Source organism: Chlorocebus sabaeus, chromosome 10 (genome assembly GCF_047675955.1).
Source record: "Chlorocebus sabaeus isolate Y175 chromosome 10, mChlSab1.0.hap1, whole genome shotgun sequence".
Taxonomy (NCBI): domain Eukaryota; kingdom Metazoa; phylum Chordata; class Mammalia; order Primates; family Cercopithecidae; genus Chlorocebus; species Chlorocebus sabaeus.
The window spans coordinates 69,232,918-69,250,766 of record NC_132913.1 but is presented as its reverse complement, the minus strand read 5'-3'; the positions used below and the strand labels follow the sequence as shown (position 1 = coordinate 69,250,766).

Here is a 17,849-nt window from a genome sequence, read left to right as displayed (position 1 = left end):
GACATTAATAGCAATAAGAAAGTATCTGAAGGTATAAAACTCACTGGTAATAGTACACAGAAAAACATAGAATAGTATGATACTGCAATTGTGGTGTGTAAACTACTCATATATTGAGTAGAAAGACTAAACAGTAAACCTATCAAAAATAATAATTACAACAAAGTAGGAAGGATAAGAAGTACAATAAGACACAAATAGAAACAACAGAAAGTTAAAGAGCAGGGGGATATCAAGTTAAAATCTACAGAATTCATTAGTTTTCTCTTTGGTTGTTTGCTTGTTTTTATAATTATGAATTCATCAGTTTAAAATAATGTGTTGTAAGATGTTATTTACAAGCCTCAAGTAGCCTCAAATCAAAAAACATACAACACATACACAAAAACGAAAAGCAATAAATTAAAGAAAATTTAATTTAAAACCAGAGAAAATCACCTTCACTAAAAGAAAAGAAGAAAGAGGAGAAGACCACAAAACAACCAGAAAACAAATAATAAAATGGCAGTAGTGAGTCCTTATTTATCAATAATAACATTGAATATAAAAGGACTAAACTTTCCAATCAAAAGCCATAGAGTGGCTGAATGGATCACAAAACAAGACCCAATTATCTGTTCCCCATAGGAAACACACTTCACCTATAAAAATACACATAGACAGAAAATAAAGGGATGGGAAAAGACATTCCATGTAAATGGAAACCAAAATAGAACAGGAGTAACTATACTTATATTAGACTAAATAGACTTCAAGACAAAAACTATAAAAAGGACAAAAAGGTCACTGTATAATGAAAAAGGATCCATTTTAGCAAGATGATATAACAACTATAAATATATGTACCCAGATATGAAAGCAAATATTATTAGCGTTAAAGAGAGAGATGGACGCTAATACAATAATAGCTGGAGACTTCAACACCCCACTGTAGCACTGGATAGATCATCTAAACAGAAAATCGACAAAGAAACTTTGGACTTAATCTACGCTATTGACCAAATGGTCTCAATAAATATTTACGAAACATTTCATCCAACAACTAAAGAAAACATATTCTTCTCCTCAGCACCTGAATCATTCTCAAAATCAGACAATATGTTAGGCCACAAAACAAGTTTTAATACATTTAAAAAAAAACTGGAATCATATCAAATATTTTCTCTAATCACAATGTAGTAAAACTAGAAATCGATAACAGGCCAGTGCCCAGTGGCTCATGCCTGCAATCCCAGCCCTTTGGGAGGCTGAGGTGGGCGGATCACCTGAGATTGTGAGTTCGAGACCAGCCTGACCAACATGAAGAAACCCTACTAAAAACACAAAATTAGCCGGGCATGGTGGCACATGCCTGTAATCCCAGCTACTCTGGAGGCTGAGGCAGGAGAATTGCTTGAACCTGGAAGGTGGAGGTTGCAGTGAGCCAAGACCGTGCCATTGCACTCAAGCCTGGGCAGCAAGAGCAAAACTTCATCTCAGAAAAACGGAAGAGAGAAGGAAGGAAGGAAGGAAGGAAGGAAGGAAGGAAGGAAGGAAGGAAGGAAGGAAGGAAGGAAGGAAGGAAGGAAGGAAGGGAGGGAGGGAGGGAGGGAGGGAGGGAGGGAGGGAGGGAGAAAGAAAATCAATAACAACAGAAACAGAAACTTTGGGACTTTACAGACACAAGGAAATTAAATAATATGCTCCTGAATGATCAGTGGGTCAAAGAAAAAATTAAGAAGGAAGTTGAAGAATTTCTTGAAACAAATGAAAATGGAAACACAATGTACCAAAACCTGTAGGATACAGCAAAAACAGTACTAAGAGAAAAGTTTATAGCAATAAGCACCTACATCAACAAAGTGGAAAATCTTCACATGACCAACCTTACAACGCCTGTTAAAGAAGTAGAAAATCAAGAGCAAACCAAACCCAAAATTAGTAAAAGAAAACAAAAACAAAAACAAAAAACCATTGATATCAAGCAAAAATAAATGAAATTGAAACCAAAAACATAGGAGATTAATGAAGGGAAAATCTGATTTTTTGAAAAGATAAAACCAACAAACTTTTAGCCATACTTACTAACAAAAAAAGAGAGAAGACTCAAATAAATAAAATCAGAGACAAAAAAGAAGACATCACAACAAATAACACAGAAATTCAAAGGATAATTAGAGACCACTATGAGCAGCTATATGCCAATAAATTGGAAAACCTAGAAAAAATGGATAAATTCCTAGACACTTACAACCTACCAAGATTGAAGAAGTTCAAAACCCCAAAAGACCAATAATAAGTAACAAGATCAATGCTATAATAAAAAGTCTCCCAGCAAGGAAAAGCCAAGCACCCCCCATGGCTTCACTGCTAAATTTTAACAAATAATTAAAGAAGGACTAATACCAATCCTACTCAAACTATTCTGAAAAATAGAGGAGAAAGAAATACTTCCAAACTTATTCTATGAGGCAAGTGTTATTACTCTGAAATCAAAACCAGACAGACACATCAAATAAAGAAAATCATAGGTCAATATCTCTGAACATTGATGCAAAAATCCTTAACAAAATACTAGCAAACTGAATTCAATAACACATTAAAAAGATCATTCATCGTGATCAACTGATACTTTTTACAGGGATACAAGTATGGTTCAACATACAGAAATCAATCAGTGTGATACATCATATTAGCAGAATGAAGGACAAAAGCCATATATCATCATTGCAATTGATGCTAAAAATGCATTTGATAAAATTCAATATCCTTTTAAGATAAAAAAAACATTCAAAAAACTTGGTATAGAAGACACATACCTCAATGCAATAAAAGCCATATATGACACACCCACAGCTAGTATCATACTGAATGGGGAAAAATTGAAAGACTTTCCTCTAAGATCTGGAACATGATCATGATGTCCACTTTCACCATTGTTATTCAACATGGTACTGGAAGTACAAGGGACAAATCAGACAAGAAAAATAAATAAAGTGCCTCCAAATTGGAAAGGGAGAAGTCAAATTATCCTTCTTAGCGGATGACATAATCTTAGATTTGTAAAAACCCTAAAGCTTCCACCAAAAACCTATTAGAACTCATAAACAAATTCAGAAAAGCTGTAGAATACAAAATTAACATATAAAAATTAGTAGCATTTCTATATGCCAACAGTGAACAATCTGAAAAGGAAATAAAAAAATAATTACCTTTACAATTGCTACAAGCAAAATAAAATAAAATACCTGGGAATAAACTTAACCAAAGAAGTGAAGTATTTACAATGGAAACTATAAAACACTAATGAAATAAAATAAAGAGGAAACAAAAGAATGCAAAAATATTTCACGTTCATGGATTGGAAGAATTAATATTGTTAAAATGTCCATACTCCCTAAAGCAATCTACAGATTCAGTGCAAGCCCTATCCAAATACCAATGACATTCTTCATGGAAATACAAAAAACTATCCCAACATTTATTTGTAACCAAAGATCCAGAATAGCCAAAGCTATCCTGAGCAAAAAGAACAAAACTGAAGGCATCACATTATCTGACTTCAATTTATACTTTAAAGCTGTAGTAACCAAAGCAGCATGGTACCGGCATAAAAACAGACATAAACCAATAGAACCAAATTGAGAACCCAGAAACAAATATACACATCTACAGTGAACTCATTTTCAACAAAGGTGTCAAGAACATACATTGAGGAAAAGACAGTTTCTTCAATAAATGGTGCCAGGAAAACTGAATATTTATATGCAGAAGAACGAAACTAGACTCCTATCTCTTGCTATGTACAAAAATCAAATCAAAATGGATTAAAGACTTAAATCGAACACCCCAAACTATGAAACCATTAAAAGAAAACATTGATGAAATCCTTCAGGACATTGGAGTGGGCAAAGATTTCTCGAGTAATATCTGACAAGCACAGGCAACTAAAGCAAAAATGGATAAATAGGATCACATCAAGTTAAAAAGATCCTGGCCGGGCTCGGTGGCTCACGCCTGTAATCCCAGCACTTTGGAAGGCCGAGGCTCATAGATCACGACCTCAGGAGATCGAGACCATCCTGGCTAACACGGTGAAACCCCGTCTCTACGAAAAATACAAAAAACTAGCCGGGCGAGGTGGCGGGCGCCTGTAATCCCAGCTACTCGGGAGGCTGAGGCAGGAGAATGGCGTGAACCCGGGAGGCGGAACTTGCAGTGAGCCGAGATCCGGCCATTGCACTCCAGCCTGGGCAACAGAGCGAGACTCCGTCTCAAAAAAAAAAAAAAAAAGATTCTGCATAGCAAAGGAAACAATCAATAAAGTGAAGAGACAACCCATAAAATGGCAGAAAATATTTGCAAACTATTCTTATGACAAGGGATTAACAACAAAAATATATGGAGCTCAAACAACTCTATAGGAAAAAAAATCTAATAATCCAGTAAAAGTGGAAAGAAGATCTGAATACAGATTTCTCAAAAGAAGATAAATAAATGGCAAACAGGTATATGAAAAGGCACTCAACATCATTGATCATCAGAGGTATGCATACTAAACTCTAATGAGATGTTGGGCTGAGTGCGATGACTCACACCTGTAATCCCAACATTTTGGGAGGCCAAGGTGGGTGGATCACCTGAGGTCAGGAGTTTGAGAACAGCCTAATCACCATGGTGAAGACCTGTCTCTACTAAAAATACAAAAATTTGCCAGGTGTGGTGGCGGGCTTTTGTAATCCCAGCTATTCTGCAGGCTGAGGCAGGAGAATCTCTTGAACCTGGGAGGCGGATGTTGCAGTGAGCTGAGATTGCACCACTGCATTTCAGCCTGGGTAACAGGGCAATATTCTGTTTCAAATAATAATAAATAAATAAATAAATAAATAAATAAATAAATAAATAAAACTACAATGAGACGTCATCTCGCCCAAGTTAAAATGGCTTTTTTCCCAAAAGACAGATAATAACAAATCCTACTGAGGATGTAGCGAAAAAGGAACCTTTGTACCCCATTGGTGGGAATGTAAATTAGTAGAGCCACTATGGAGAATAGTATGGAGGTTCCTTAAAAAACTAAAAAATAGATTGCATTGGGAGTTATACCTGATGTAAATGACGAGTTGATGGGTGCTGACGAGTTGATGGGTGCAGCACACCAACACGGCACAAGTATACATATGTAACAAACCTGCATGTTATGCACATGTACCCTAGAACTTAAAGCATAATAATAAAATAAAATAAAATAAAATAAAATAAAATAAAATAAAGAAATTTTAAGCACAAAAAAAACCCCGAAAAAAACACAACAACAACAACAACAAAACCTAAAAAATAGAGCTACCATATGATCCAGTAATTCCACTGCTTAGTGTATATCCAAAAGAAAGGAAATCAGTAAATTGAACAGATATATTCTCCCTCACGTTTATTGCAGCACTATTCATAATAGTCAAGATTTAGAAGCAACCTAAGTGTCCATCAACATACCAATGGATAAAGAAATTGTGGTGCATATTTTCTTTGGAACACTATTCAGCAATGAAAAAGAATGAAATATTGTCATTTGTAACAGCATGGATGGAACTGGAAGTCATTATGTTAATTAAGTGAAATAAGCCAAGCACAGAAAGATAAACTTTGCATGTTCTCCATTTTTTATGGGATCTAAAAATTAAAACAATTGAACTCATGGCAATAGAGAGCAGAATGATGGTTACAAGAAGCTGGGAAGTGTACTTGTGGGGTGAGGGAGTAGGGCTGGTTAATGGGTACAAAAACATAGTTATATAGAATAAATGAAATCTAGTATTTGATAGCACAACAGGGTGAATACAGTCAATAATAATTCATTATACATTTAAAATGACTAAGAGTTATAATTGAATTGTTTCTAACACAAAGAAAGGATACATGTTTGAAGTGATGGATACCCATTTACTCCTAGTTGATTATTATGCATTGTATGCCTGTATCAAAATATCTTATGTACCTCATAAATACATACACCTACTGTGCACTCATGACAATTTTTTTTAATTAAAATTTTTTTAAAAAGCATAAAAGAACTCTAGGTTAATATTTTTTTTCTTTCACAACTTCAATATTATTCCTTCACTTTCAACATGGGAACTCTATCATTAGCAATATGATTTTTTTTCTCTTGAAAAAGTTTTGGATTTGTTTGTTTGTTTTTTGAGACAGAGTTTTGCTCTGTAGCCCAGACTGGAGTGCAGTGGCCCAATCTTAGCTCACCGCAACCTCTGCCTCCCGGGTCCTGGTTCAAGCAATTCTCCTGCCTCAGCCTCCTAAGTAGCAGGGATTACAGGAACGTGCCACCATGCCAGGCTAATTTTTGTATTTTTAGGAGAGAGAGGGTTTCACCATGTTGGTCAGGCTGGTCTTGAACTCCTGACCTCGTGGCCTGCCCACCTCGGTCTCCCAAAGTGCTGGGATTACAGGCATGAACCATTGCACCCAGCCAACTTTTTGGATTTTATATTTATCCTTGGTATTCTGAAATCATATTAGGTATGCTTAAATGTGGATAGTGTTTTTTCTATTCATGCTACTCAGAAACATTTTGGATCTTTAAATATTTTTAATGATTTGCTTTTATCCTAAATTTATTTAGCAAGTTTATGGTTTGGGGTTGCTATTTATAATTATCTTTATCAAACAGAATTGTTAGATAATGTCTGTATTGTATTTCATCAGATCAAATGAGAGCCTCTTTTATTGTCGCTGAATATAAGTTCTGAATATAGAAACTTGCCTTGAATGTTTGAGAGGAGGCCAGACTGAGAAACCTCCAGGGTGTACAAATAACTTTTATTTCGAGTCTTGGAGGATCCCCAGCTTGCTGTGTGTTGTATATTACCTTCTATACTGCCCACCCTGGGAGTATCTTGTGTCTAAACTCCTACTTCAGAGTTCCCCCCCCTCAAATGTGTCCTACAGACAAAGGGAATCAGTGATTCTCCTTCCTTCCCCTGTCTTCATGTGGATGTGAAGGTCCCTAGTTGGCTCAGGCTCTGCTTTCCAGCCACAGCCTCATACAAGCGACTCTTCTAGGAAAATTCACTGCATGTCAAACAAACACCCCTCTAGGCTTCATTCTGAAGTAAACACTGCTGGGGTCAACAGCTGCTTATAGAGGATAGAGGGTGGGATCCAGATTACTCAAATAAAGTCTTTAATGTATTGCCCTGATGCCTGGCCCAGGGGCCTCTCCCACTCTTTGCTTTGTTCGATCTGAGCTTGATGTTTCTCTGCAGCTTCCTTAGAAAACTGCTATGATGGGTCGTTGGCAAAGCCTGAGACCTGCCCTCTCACTCTCCTCCCGGACAGCATGAGCTTCACCACTTGCTCCGTCTTCTCCACCAAATACCAGTTCCCAGGCTCTGTCCAGGTGCCCAACTATGGCACCTGGCCAGTCAGCAGCGTGGTCAGCGTCTATGCAGGCGCCAGGGGCTCTGGTTCCTGGATCTCTGTGTCCCACTCCACCAGCTTCTGGGGCAGCATGGGGTCTGGGGACGTGGCCGCAGGGATGGCCAGGGGTCTGGCAGGAATGGGAGATCCAGAATGAGAAGGAGACAATATAAAGCCTGAATGACCGTCTGGCCTCCTACCTGGACAGAGTAAGGAGCCTGGAGACCAAGAACTGGTAGCTAGAGAGCAAAATCCGGGAGCACCTGGAGAAGAAGGGACTCCAGGTCAGAGACTGGAGTCATTACTTCAAGACAATCAAGGACTTGAGGGCTCAGATCTTCGCAAATACTGTGGGCAATGCCCGTATCGTTCTACAGATCGACAATGCCTGTCTTGCTGCTGATGACTTTAGAGTCAAGTATGAGACAGAGCTGGCCATGCACCAGTCTGTGGAGAGTGACATCCATGGGCTCTGCAAGGTGACTGATGACCAGTGTCACTTAGCTGCAGCTGGAGACAGAGATGGAGGCTCTCAAGGAGGAGTTGCTCTTCATGAAGAAGAAGTACAAAGAGGAAGTAAAAGGCCTACAAGCCCAGATTGCCAGCTCTGAGTTGACCGTGGAGGTAGATGCCTCAAATCTCAGGACCTTGCCAAGATCATGGCAGACATCCGGACCCAATATGATGAGCTGACTCGAAAGAACTGAGAGGAGCTGGACAAGTACTGGTCTCAGCAGATTGAGGAGAGCACCACAGTGGTCACCATGCAGTCCACCGAGATTGGAGATGCTGAGATGATGCTCACAGAGCTGAGACGTACAGTCCAGTCCATAGAGATGGACCTGAACTCCATGAGAAATCTGAAGGCCAGCTTGGAGAACAGCCTGAGGGAGGTGGAGGTCCACTACACCCTGCAGGTGGAGCAGCTCAGTGGGATTCTGCTGCACCTGGAGTCAGAGATGGCACAGAGCTGGGCAGAGGGACAACACCAGGTCCAGGAGTAGGAGGACCTGCTGAACATCAAGGTCAAGCTGGAGGCTGAGAGTGCCACCTACCACTGCCTGCTTGAAGATGATGAGGACTCAATCTTGGTGATGCCCTGGACAGCAGCAACTCCATGCAAATCATCCAAAGACCACCAGCTGCCGGACAATGGATAGCAAAAGGGTGTCTGAGACCAATGACACCAAAGTTCTAAGACATCAAGCCAGCAGAAGCAGGATACCCTTTGGGGAACAGAAGTCAATAAAAAGTTCAGAGGTGAAAGGAAGGAAGGAAGGAAAGAAAGAAGGAAGGAAGGCAGGCAGGCAAGAAAACTGCTATGATGATGTGGCACATGCTCCTGTTACAGCTTTTATTTTGCAGTTGTCCCTCTTCTGATTTCTGCAGCAAGGTGATTCTATCTGCCCTTTAGCTTCCAACAATCACTCAAAATTTATGGTCTCAGTCCATCTTTTAAAATCAGCGCATATTATGGAATTGTATACTAAAATGTTTGCTATCATTTCAATGCATTTCAATGCAATTTCTGTAATTTGAACAGGCATAGAAGGGGAGCTAGAGCATGTTTTGTTTCATAATTTTCATGAGTTGATTACACTGTACTTTAGAGCAAGTGTTCTTTGTTTACATGAGTGAACCCCATAAGAAAGTGATTCCCAGATGGCAGCATCAACATTTTAGCTGTCCCCACTGCCTGACACAGTTGCAGTGGAGAGATTGCATAAACAAGGACACAAACATCGAAAAACACAAGGGCCCATGGCAGAGAGAATTCTGAGTTTTGTGTTAATGGAAAACACTCATGGAAACTGTTGAAGAGAAGGGGAGAGAGAGGTGTTTGGAGAAATTGGTGGAAATGGAGGATGGAGAACATTTTACGTGACATTGAGGTTGTTCTTCACTCTTTGCTGAGCTCCAGTTCTCCTATTTGGATGAAAGAACAGAAACTACAAAATTGCCAAGATTCTTTCTCTTCTACTCACTGCATGCTTCTATGAATTTGATACTGGAAATCAACAGACATTACCAGACCATTGATCTCACAGTGCCTCCAGATAGAAGTCATATGGTTTGTGCTCATCCTAAAATAAGCAGAGGCAGGCTTTGAAAAAATTGTGAAAACTTATTATTTTTAAAATTTTTGTTGCTCTCTGTAATTTATGAGCAGATCTTCTTTCCCTCCAGACAGTTCTCCACTATAATTTTTGGTTTTTCTTTCTTTCAACCACCACATCTTAATGACTTACTCTGTAGCTAACTCTAAGAATCTCTGATAAGGCATTAATTTATAAAGCAGGTGTTAGCTGATAAGGATTGAGGGCACATACTTTATACAGGTATCCACAATTTTTGAGGCAATATTTACCTTTTATTTTGTAAGACTTTTTTAGTTATAAGGAGAAAAATTAACACAAAAATCACATGGTAGATCAAATTTGCCATCTAATAAAAGCCTAATTTTTTTTTAGATCATTGGAGCCTCCTACAATGGCTTCTTATTTTTCAGCCTGGCTACTACCTAAGTTAAAAACATTATTAACTGGATACTGCAGAGTCCTAAAACACTTAAAAAGATAAAATCATACTAGTAAAATAATATATAGTGATAATGATATTGGAGGACAAGCATACTGATCAAATCTTTCTCTAATTACAGTCCATGCATGGACAGACAGCCACCTCTCTCTCACCTGCTATCAGGTTTCAGTCTACACAAAATTACAACTTTTAAAAATAGTCTTATACACCTAAAATGTGGCTTTTTTTCAGCTGACACTAAAATGACTCATTTCCTATTATGTATATATACACAGATGTCAAAATATTCCCACATATTTTGCTGGAGTGCCTTAATTTTAAATTGGAGCTAGAAAGTTCTAGGCTAAAGACTAGCCAACCTAAAATGTTTTTTAAAGATATGTATTAATTAGTTGATGGGTTATGTAGCATTAAACTTTTTTCTATATAAAGCAAATTTAAATAGACATAATCCTTTATTTCTAGCAATACACAATATAAGAGACACCTTGTTGATTCAGATCCAAATGCTTAAAAATAAAAAAAAGTTTATCAGTTGAGTAAATAAATAATAATATTTAGCAGTTATCATATGCATGGGGAGAGTAGTTATTTACTAATGTTGGCATTTCTCAAAATGAGGTTGCTAATATCAAGAGAAGTTTCTACAAAATTCCTAATCGTGGGTTTTCAATTTACTGACAGTTTAAAAAACAAGCTACATATTTAGAATGACTAAAATTTACAGTCTGAGGCTCCCAAATATTGCAGAGAATGTAGAGTAACTGAAATTCACATATACTGCTAGAGGGAGTTAAAATGCTATAATCACTTTGGGAAACTATATGGCAGTATCTATTATACTAAAGCTTAACGTATGTGTAGTCTATGTAATCAACTCTACTCTTAGGTATTTACACATTTCTTGCAGAAATGCAAACATTTATGCCTCAAAATACACTTTAAAGAAATTTATAACACCATTACTCATAATAGCCCCAAATTGGAAATGGCCCAAACTCCCCCCGGCAGTAGAATAAACAGTGAAACAGTTATATAACCGAATCCTCCACAGCAATGAAAAAGAATGAACAACCTCTAGATGCTACAATGTGGATGCATCTCTCAATAAGTCAAATATAAAAGACAGACAAAGAAGAGTACATAGCGTATGCTTTATTTACATAAGGCTACAAAGCAAGCAAAACTAAGTATAATCAGAGTACTGGTTACCTTTTCAAGGGGTCTATTGATGGGAGGTGAGTACAAGAAAGGCTTCTGGGGTACTTATACTATTCTATATCTTGATCTGGTGCTTTAGTTACCTTCAGGAAGAAGGACCCACTGCCCAAGTCACGGCTGCATGGATATTGTTCATCCACTCTGTTCCCTCTCAAGTTCACAACATTACAGTGCATACAGATGGTGCTTCATCCACATCCCTATGATTCCTATGCCCATCCCCAGCTTTTGTATTTGTACTTCTAACAGCTCACAATCTCGATCTTCAGGAGACCGTCCTTGGTTTACTACAGCCTTTTTGGCCGTACTTACCAGCAGGAAGTGCCAGGGAGTTTATGGCCACCACAGGGCAAGCTATGGAAAATGATTCCCTTTCCTCAAGCCAGGACAAACTCAGAAATGTAATTTCCTTTACACAACTCCCTGCAGGATGAGGCTGAGAAAGGGAGTTGACCTGAAATTAGTCCATGCTTAGCTACCTCCACTTCCCTGCTCTGCTTCCCTTAAGCCCCTACTGATTTTTCTTGAGAGCACTTCCTTAGCTTATCTCCTGCTCAAATGTTCTTGCATCAAAGTCAGCCTCTGAGACTCAGACTGAAAACAGCTATATTGGAAACCCAATTATCACATGGGTGTAGCTTTCTTTCCCTCACTACCCTTCAAAATACTTCAATCTACTTTCATTATTGCTCAGTCCCTCTTAGGAATTAAGCCTTCGAAGCCTTCCATTAATTAAATGAGTACACAATCTGGGAGGCATGACTCATGAATCATTTACCAATTATTTGCACTTCAGCGAAAAGCAATGGCAAGATTAGCAATGCAGTCATCCAACAAGACCGTCAGCCACCAGAAGAATCAACATTGGCTGATGAGTATGGGGTAAGGTGTGGTGTTCAGAAAAGTCCAAAGTACAAGCCTTGCCAGGAAAGAGGAGTTGAGTGGGGCATGGGAGACAGATTCCTAAGGCATGCAATGGGCATTATCAGAATTTGATTACTTGGGCATAAGAAGAAAAAAAAGAATACTCACAACAGAAACAGTTTTGAGCAGAGGACAACCTAACTTCTCAAATTTTATCTAGGACTACCCATTAACTAATATTTAGTAATTTTATGTATAAACAATGGAACAAATGTCTGTCATGATTCAGTAAGTTAAAGGGACTTACAATATTTCTAAATGGTTGAGAATGGGTAAATTACTACCTGTCCTAGAAGAAACTGAGACGGCTTCATGAATTGAATGGAATTTCAAGGGCTTGCTTGATAAGAACAATTTTTTTTTCTTTTTTTGAGACGGAGTCTCACTCTGTCACCCAGGTTGAAGTGCAGTGGCACTACCTCGGCTCACCGCAACCTCCACCTCCTGGGTTCAAGCAATTCTGCTTCAGCCTCCCAAGTAGCTGGGATTACAGGTGTGTACCACCATGCCTGGCTAATTTTGTATTTTTGGTAGAGACAAGGCTTCATCATTTTGACCAGGCTGTTCTCGAACTCCTGACCTCAGATAATGCACCCACCTCAGCCTCCCAGAGTGGTGGGATTACAGGCATGAGCCACTGTGCCCAGCCTGAGTTAGCACAATTATCCAGTGGCAAAGCACATGCATACTTATTTAAATTAAAACAGCTGATGAAATTTTTCTTCCCCAAATCAATTTGAAGGTTTAACAGCGTGAACAGCTCATGGTATGAGCTTTAGAATTAATTACAGAGTGACTCAACAAACATAAAATTATGTAACATTTCAGATGGAAATTTCAAAAATAATATATTTTAAATCTATACTTCACAATTTCAATTTACTTACAGTATCTAAAATAAATTTAAACTGCCATTTTTTAAACACATGCAAAAGTACGTTAAATATTACATGACTGACTTAATTTGAGTGAATGGTAATCAAAATTACCAAAAGAAACTGTAACATGAAGGATATGAACAGATACTTTTCAAAAGAAGACATTTATGTGGCCAAAAAAACATATGAAAAAATGCTCATCATCACTGTTCATCAGAGAAATGCAAATCAAAACCACAATGAGATACAATCTCACACCAGTTAGAATGGCGATCATTAAAAGTCAAGAAACAACAAATGCCGGAGAGGATGTGGAGAAACAGGAATGCTTTTACACTGTTGGTGGGAGTGTAAATTAGTTCAATCATTGTGGAAGACAGTGTGGCAATTCCTCAAGGATCTAGAACCAGACATACCATTTGACCCAGCAATCTCATACTGGGTATATACCTAAAGGATTATAAATCATTCTACTATAAAGACATATGCACATGTATGTTTATTGCAGCACTGTTCACAACAGCAAAGACTTGGAACCAACCCAAATGCCCATTATGATAGACTGGATAAAGAAAATGCGGCACATATACACCAGGGAATACTATGCAGCCATAAAAAAAGTGAGTTCACGTCATTTGCAGGGACATGGATGAAGCTGGAAACTATCATTCTCAGCAAACTAACACAAGAACAGAAAACCAAACACCGTATGTTCTCACTCTTAAGTGGGAGTTGAACAGTGAGAACATATGGGCACAGGGAGGGGAACTTCACACACCAAGCCTGTCAGCAGGGGTTGCAGTGGGGAGGTGGGAAGGAGATAGGGGAGGGATAGCATTAGGAGAAATACCTAATGTAAATGACGGGTTGATGGGTGCAGCAAACCACCGTGGCATGTGTATACCTATGTAACAAACCTGCACAACTTAATAAAAAAAGAAACTGTAACACAAAATGAGATGAATAAAAATTAAAACAGTATATAATATTAAAACATACATAGACAAAAGACTAGACCAAAGCACACTAACATTTCAATGGCGCTTATCTCTGTGTTCTAGAATTGAAGATCATTTTATTTACTTCTTAATAATCAAGAAAAGTGTTAGTTATGAAAAAGATAGTGTATAAGGTCCTCCCACTAATTTAAATTTTCTCCAAAAAAGGGCTTAGAAGACAAATGTTACTTTAGAATAGACAAGTTTTGAAAGTGTATTATTATCAAGGCTTGTATGAATTGAGGGGGAGACATTTACTTTGATCTCTTTGAATTACCACATATTGCCTAGAAAACATTCTGAAATAGAAAGCCTCCCTGACTCTAATGGAACAGTTTTTGTTGGTAGTGATGAGATAAAACAATCAGACATTTCAGTAACATCTATTTCCCTGATTGACAAAAATCAAAAGGGAAAGGATAATTACATTTAAACACACGCACATGGCCTTTACCTGGTGGAAAAAAAAAAATTGTATTTGTGTCTGTCTCTCTTAAGTAATTGTTCAATGGTCCCCTTTCAAGTTATAAATGCCAACCAATTTGAAAGCATGGTAAACAGGAAAGAAATATGGAAACAAATTTCATAGGAAAGGTACAGCTGATGAAAACAGGAATCTGTTTTCAAGGGAGTTTTCAAATATCAAGTTTCCATCACATTGAAAGGTATTAGTTGTGACTCAGAAGGATGATTTATTTCAGATTTGGCATTTCCTGTGAGTCACACCTTTTATCTGAGCATCTTAGAATATTTTATAAACACGAACCTCAATAACATCTGTATTATTCTCTTTGTTTTATAAATGGACTAATAAGTCATCAAAGAGCTTATAAAGTTGACAGAGGTCACCTAGGATGAGACTGACTTTTCTATCAGCACCTTTCCCCGTGACAGCCCTCAATTAGGATTTGAGAACTCCACAGCTCCTGTCCTAGCCCTTTTGAAACATGAAACCTATGTCTTTAACTTTTTAAAATATGCATGTATGGAGACATGCCTAGGAAAAAAAAAATCTCTCTTTAAACACATACATACTGCTACATATCATCTATCTATTCATATAGATTGGAAGATATCATACAAAGGGTTCATAACCAGTAAATGGCAATAAAATGATAACTGCCACAGCCCAGATCACAGATGTCTGCTTCTGTTTAGGCAGCGAAAAACATAATGGGGAAGTCTGTAGGAAATAAATAGAAATGTTTGGAATTTTTTCCTAACCTTTTGTCAGTTGTGATGATTCTGACGTCTCTTAACTCTTGATCAGATATCAGAGGTTTCTGAAGTTTCTTGTTTCGTGGCTCCCTTAGGTCTCGGTACATTTTTCACTGTGTCCTTAGGCCAAAAGGAGTACCTAGCCGTCCAAAGTGTAAAGTAACAGTTAAATCCCAATTTACCAAGCGTAATTGGCATGATGTCCGACAGATGGCGCTGTGCTTCCCCTCGAAAATTTAAATTATTCGGCGGTGCTCCTAGACTTCACTGCTGGAGGGGGTCGGGGAATGTATGTGGAGGTCGGGGTGGTGGGGCAGTGTGTGTGTGGGGGGGGGGGGGGCGGGGGCCGGTTAGTCGGTGGGAGGGCGCGAGGGAAGGGGTCCCTGCCTGGCCACCTGAATTCAGTTTGTAAACCACAGCTGTAGATCATACATAAATTAGGTGAAGTTGGCAGAAGAACTGGTCTTGGTAGAAAGAATTTGAAAACAGACGAAAGAGATTACATGGAGGTACCTTTCTCTTGTTTGAGAAACACCAGAAAGTTATCTGGTTCTAATAAAAAGGTCTATTGGTGTCCTTTAACTCTAATTACTATGGTGCTTGCCCCAATGAAGAGGGAAAGGAGCTGTCTCTTCTACTTGTCACACATGGGAAGCCTTTGCTAAGCTTTAGCTATCTCCCTTCAGACAAAAGCCTCCAAAATTACAAAAGCACTAAGTTGTTTTGTTTGACTTAATCTTTTACTGTTTCGTTGTCTATAAATCCTTCTCCAATCCACATAGTCTTAAAGATAACAATATGAATAAAATTAATTTCTGCTTGCATCTGAATCACACCAAAAGAAATACACAGATTTTTGTACATAAAGTAACTTTGGGACAGTCAGACTTATAAGAATAAATGAAATTTGTTTTCTGGAACATTGAAGAGATACCCAGAAGAAATAGGCAGACTTCTGACCAACTGGTATTAAACTTTGATAACAAATCTGTGTGCTAGTCAGTTGGATGAGAGCAGCTGCATGTATTTGGATGCCCTGGACAGAAGAAATAGTGACTTTAAATGAATCTGCTGGTGAGAATTTGTAAGAGTAGAATCCTTATTTTTGTTGGTTTGAAGTTAGAAGAGTAGAATCCTTGTTTTTGTGTGTTTGTTTGTATTTGAGAGAAGGTTTCACCCTGTCACCTATCCTGGAGTGCAGTGGTGTGATCACTGCTCACTTCAGCCCTGACCTCCCAGGCTCAAGCAATCCCTCAAGCAATCCTCATGCTTCAGCCACCTGAGTAGCCGGGACTACAGGTGGGCAACACCATGCCAGGATAAATTTTTAATTCTTTTGTAAAGACAGGGTCTTGCTATATTGACCAAGATGGTTTCAAATTCCTGGCCCCAAGCAATCCTCCTACCCCAGCCTCCCACGGTGCTGGGATTACAAGCATGAGCCATCACACCCAGGAAGAGTAGAATCCTTTAAATTGCAGGTCTTGATTTGCTGTGGAACTGTTTCTCCTGCAGGCAACTCCATGAGGCGTGTATTTGGGAAAAGAACAGCAGGAATTTGTCATTTATTTATGTATTTATTTATTATCAATGATTAGTCTCCTAAGCCATACCAGGAATGCCAGAGAGTTTCTGATGAGAGTAAAATACTTTGTTCAGAGATAAGTGCTTTTTTCCAGAACTGTAAGTGGAGTGTCTGCTAAAGTGCCAGTCACCGTCTAGGTTAAGGAGAAGATCAGGGGCCATGGTAGGGGATGAACTAGGATGACTCTTGCTGTCACTGAACTTAGCCTGGTGGTTAAGAACAACAGGAGATTTTTACATCTCAGAGGAAACAAAGATATCAAGGAAATTCACTTTACTCTCTTACCTTAATTTACTCTTTTTAAATGAGAGGGCTGGAATACATGATCTCTAAGCCCTAATGCTCTGATTCTAGCACCACACAAAGTTCACTTCAAAGTCAGTGAAAGAGCTGCAGCAACATAAATAGACCTCAGGGTATAAACACTATGTAATCCAAAGGGAAAATAAAGATGACAGACTACATGTTTTAAAATAAACTCACTGTGGTTTTTAATTCTCATTTCCAACCTTGAGTTTTATGAGTATTGATTTCCTAAGAAAAGAAAGCCTACAACTGCTACCTTCCTTAAGTACCTTTATATTCATTTTAAATAAGGCCATTAAAAATTTTCAGGCCTAGTACATATAATTTTCAGTTTAAATGTTCTCTTACCCTCACTTAAAGGACCTTTCTTTGTAACTAAAATGAAAGGTTTAATTTTGGACACATACAAAATTAAGCTTGACATCTACTGAGCATTTATGAGAATACCTTGCTTTGCTTAAAAAAAAAATCTTCCCAGTGAAGTACTTCAAACAGTGATATAACATGTCATTGACAACACAATGGGGAGGGCAAACTGAGAGACAGAGACATGACATTTGTAACTTGCTTAAGGTCACACAGTTACTTTATAATTCTGTATCATATTCATCTTATTTTATGTATCCCCCACTGTGGTACTATGGGGTAATTTTTCTACTCTACAGACAAGGAAATTGAGTTTCAGAAACAGTATGTTCTTATAGTAGTAATAGATTCAAAACTAGGTCCACCTCTCTAAAAAATTCTTGCAGTTTTCCCCTATAC

At 38.2% G+C, this 17,849-nt stretch overlaps 1 pseudogene; it reads left to right on the top strand.

Annotated features, from left to right (window-relative positions):
• Positions 1-7,206: 7,206 nt before the first annotated feature.
• Positions 7,207-15,433, top strand: LOC119625160 (keratin, type I cytoskeletal 18 pseudogene; annotated as a pseudogene).
• Positions 15,434-17,849: the final 2,416 nt, after the last annotated feature.